We start from the raw sequence: 4873 nt of genomic DNA on the forward strand, positions 1-4873 counted from the left end.
TATTTCGCTAAACGAAAGGAAAAAGCACATACGCGTTGACCTTATTACAAGGGGCGGGGGCCAGCCAAAGAAGGTCAGTCGGACTAGGTTAGGACCCTTGATCTGGTTCAGCTAGGTTCTTCCATGCGAGAATGGACGCATATCGGTATCCTCTTTAGGACCGGTTGCTTCTTCTTTTTGTTTATACATTTGGAGAAACCTGCTAAGCCCGCCTTTCTTATCAGGTGTGATTCAATCTTTCAGCTCAAACTTTCCTATTGTCCGATGAAAAAGGTAGGAGTACGACTACCTTTTCCTTTTCTTTCCCGAGCCAAGGGATCATTCAGTTTCTACCAAAAAGTTTGCTATCTATTAGTTGCCGTAATTGAATGTATTTCTCATTTCATGTTAGCTCCTCCAAGAGCTTCCTAGTAGGTAGTAGACGAAACCTTGAACTTTTATCAGACTTATAACATTGCCTGGTGAGCTTGCCGTTGAGGGTTGGCCTTACAGGAGATCGAGCAGCCTTTCTTTTCCTACTTGGTATGCTTTCCCGCTTATCGTGCAACTAGCCAACTAGCCAAATAAACCCGACTGTGAACATGTCATTTTGCTATTTGTAGAATTCAACTAGCTCAGGCTGAGCCGCATGACATCTATTTGTGGTATGCGACATAAAACTAATCGTGTGATTTATCTCTCTTGGTGGGGTTAAACCCAATATTTGACCTTCTTGTTTTGAGTCGTGGTGTTCATGCAGTGGCAATAAAGTTTTTGTTGAGGTTGGCACACTTGAGCTCCCCCTTTTCAAATACAACAATGGCAGCAAGGGTAGATTCATCTTGGCTAAGATTCTTTCTAAACTGTACTATCGTCATCATTTTCACTCCTTTTGGTTGATGGATGTTTGTCTGAATGATCGTTGGGTTAGACTCCGTTACTACTATGCATTTTGCTAGGGGCATGTAAATGACTTTGTGTTCTAGCAGGATGTCAATCCCTGACTATTTGGGCTCTAGAATGTTGGATATGAAGGCTGACTATTTCCAGTAAAAATCTGATAGAGATATATACTAAATAATTATATATAGTAGGCGGTTACATATAGTGAAGCTATATATAATAAACTGAAATCATTTGTATACCCATTAGTCAGTGGTTTCTAAATGTACATTTCTCATTCTCCATATCCTCTCTTTGCATACATGAAGTCATTAATACAAAACCATTAGTCAATATTTCTTCTTACATTTTCTCTATCATGTTCTTTGTGTTCATTTAGATCAAGTGTGTGCGTTGTTGTGTAATTCTAATAACTGGTATCAGAGCGAGGAGAGATTCACCACGATCTGTGAAGATGAAAAGTTTAAAGACTGGAATTGAAAAGTTTGATGGATTCGATATTAGTTTCTAGAAAATGCAGATTGAAGATTATCTATACGAGAAAGATATTCAGGAACCCATTTTGGGGGTGAAGCTGGATACCATGACCACGGAGGAGTGGAAGCTCAAGGATTGTCATGCCGTAGGGTTAATGATATGTGATAAAGAATCACTACAAGGGGAGTAAGATTCAGATTACCTTGTTGATCGAATATCTCAAGGCAAGAACATTCTTTGAGATTCGAATCACTCCACAAGCAAGATCGATCATGTCTAGCTTGAATGATTCTTGTTGATCAAATATCTCAAGGCAAGAATACTTGCTTGAGATTCGAATCATTCCACAAGCAAGATTGATCATGTCGAGCTTAAATGATTCTACATGCAACCTAAACTACATAGAATTGCAAAGAAACTTAGTCATTGGCTAAAGAATAGCACAAATGCTTCTTTTACTATATTTTCCAAGTCTACTTACAAATACAACATACATGGCTTTATATAGCCTCAAAATGAAACTATTAAAGACATACCAAAAGTTGTAACATTCATACTTAATGACCATAATTAGTCATTATGTAAATGTAACCTAAAGTAAATAAAAAGTCTTAAAATACAATAACTCTAAATTACTCTAAATTGTAACCCACCCAAAATTTATAACAATCAAACTTCATTCCTCTTCAATGTGGCATGAATTGCTTTATAATTTTGACAACATTTTCTTCACATCTTCATTGAAGTATATTGTATGATTGATGTCACTTAATTCATATCAGTTAATCTGGTTGACGCTACCAGGGAACCAAAGAAAGTGCAATTGGAAATGGTCCATACAGACGTTTAGGAACCATCTCCAGTTTCTTCATTTCTAGTACCAAAATTTCATGGATTAAAGGTCTCGCACTGTTCAACGACAACTCTCTGTTTTCCTAAGGCTAGTCAGATATCTCATGACCACTCTTTTTCCTCCTCACCATATCTAGACACTATAACGTTGATCCAGTATTCTCTTATATAGTTAACGTTCACTCTTTAACGTCCAAGGACATTTTATAACTACCACGAAAATCAAAACATACAATAAATTCATACAAGTTTTACAACATATCATATACTACAAAATAGGGTTAGACTACTTACTTGGCGCGGAGAGCGTGTCATCGAGATGAGTCATAGAGATATACGACTCTTTATCCTAAGAAAAAATCTATACAATTTAAAATCTAGCTGCTCTGATACCAATATGTCACAACCCAAATTTTAAGGGTTCAAAACTCAAATAGAAACTAAAATTGAGAGTGAAAACAAATAAAAATAAGAGTAAATTAATATAAAATAAGAAAATGTTGTAAAATTAAAATGAGATCGAGAAAACCACACAACATTAAATATAAAATAAAATAAAATTATAAGACCGTGTTGTCCAAATTTATCCAAATAGAAAAAAAAATGTTTGGGATACAATTACAAAAAAAAAAAAAAGAAAAAAAAAAGTACAAAAAAACTCAAACACAAAGACAGACTAACGCTACATAACAACCCCATCTGTGAGTGCACAACCTTTGAAGGCTCCCTCATCTCAACGGTAAGTTCTATTACGAATCCATCCAAAATAATCACACTTGTGACCGCATCTCCTGCGTTTAAACTGCTAGTCTAAACATGGTTTCGTCACGAAAACTTTAGAGATAAATCTATCTTTACAAAAATATTTTTCTCTTAATTTATAATTAGTCATGAAAAGAAATAATTAGGTACAAATTTGGTCTAGAATTCAAAACTTTCAAATCTTACTGTTCCTTAACCAGATTCAAATCAAGATTCTTGAACTCCTAGTACCATATATAAAGTTGGTATCCTCTAATAAAACAAGAATTTCTCTTAAGATCATTAAATTCTTATAGACTCCAGGCTCAATATCATTAATACAATTATGTTTTATCTTGAACACGCCAAACATGAAACTAAAGTGCGTTCAATTTAACTCCATTTTATTGCCATCTTGAATGATGTGTAGGGTATATTCTTGATTCACCTTAAAGTTCTTGTGACATGACAGTTCATATTAGTTAAGCTTTTTGCAAAATCACAAGTTAAAAGACAACAACGATGAACCTAGGTCTACTAGTCAATTCAAAGACAATTTCTTTCTCCGTCTTATCGATAATAATAGTTCAACTAAATCCATATTATGCAAAGAAACAAGTTTACGATTCATAAAAACAGCTACCTAAATTATGTCCTAAAAATTTGAAAACATAAGTTGTAGTTGATAATTACACAAAAATTTCCGTAAATCCATGAATTCGTGTCCAATTAGTCAATCCTAAAGATTGTAACTAGCATATAGTAATTGAAGCTCCACATGAAGTAATTTAAAATTCCCCTTACCTAACTAAAGTTTATCTCATCTTTAATGAAGCATGAATTGCACTTAAGTTCATGAAATGTTTATAGACTCCAACTCTTAGTACTATTAATGCAATTATATTTCATATGAGTTTGTCATAAATCAAACTATGGTACATTCAATACAACTTCATTTTCTTGTCATACGAAGCAAAATAGAAGAATTAAATCAAAAAAACTGATGAACTGAGCCGAATAAATCCAACCCAACCCAAACGGATTAGTTTGATTCTTTTGTTGGGTTGTAGTTTATTCGCTAACACATGCATATTAGAACAATTCAACATTACATGTCTTCTCTCTATAGTAATAATAACTTCTAACTTACTAAAACTTACACTTGAAAATAATTTCTATTCTTTTTTCTTCTCTTTATAGTAATAATAACTTCTAACTTACCCTAGAAAATAACTTCTATTCTTTTTTCTTCTCTCTATAGTAATAATAACTTCTAACTTACACTAGAAAATAACTTTTACTCTTTTTTCTACTTCTATTCTTTTTTCTTCTCTTTATAGTAATAATAACTTCTAACTTATACTAGAAAATAACTTCTATTCTTTTTTCTTCTCTCTATACTAATAATAAATTCTAACTTAGACTAGAAAATAATTTCTATTCTTTTTTCATCTCTCTATAGTAATAATAAGTTCTAACTTACACTAAAAAATAACTTTGGTTCTTTTTTCTTCCCTCTATAGTAATAATAACTTCTAACTTACACTAGAAAATAATTTCTATTCTTTTTTCTTCTCTCTATACTAATAATAAATTCTAACTTAGACTAGAAAATAATTTCTATTCTTTTTTCTTCTCTCTATACTAATAATAAATTCTAACTTAGACTAGAAAATAATTTCTATTCTTTTTTCTTCTCTCTATACTAATAATAAATTCTAACTTAGACTAGAAAATAATTTCTATTCTTTTTTCTTCTCTCTATACTAATAATAAATTCTAACTTAGACTAGAAAATAACTTCTATTCTTTTTTCTTCTCTCTATAGTAATAATGAGTTCTAACTTATACTAAAAAATAACTTCTATTCTTTTTTCTTCTCTCTATAGTAATAATAACTTCTAACTTACACTAGAAAATA

The sequence above is a fragment of the Cucurbita moschata genome, unplaced genomic scaffold, assembly GCF_002738365.1.
Source record: "Cucurbita moschata cultivar Rifu unplaced genomic scaffold, Cmos_1.0 Cmo_Scf00192, whole genome shotgun sequence".
In the NCBI taxonomy this organism is placed as follows: Eukaryota; Viridiplantae; Streptophyta; class Magnoliopsida; order Cucurbitales; family Cucurbitaceae; genus Cucurbita; species Cucurbita moschata.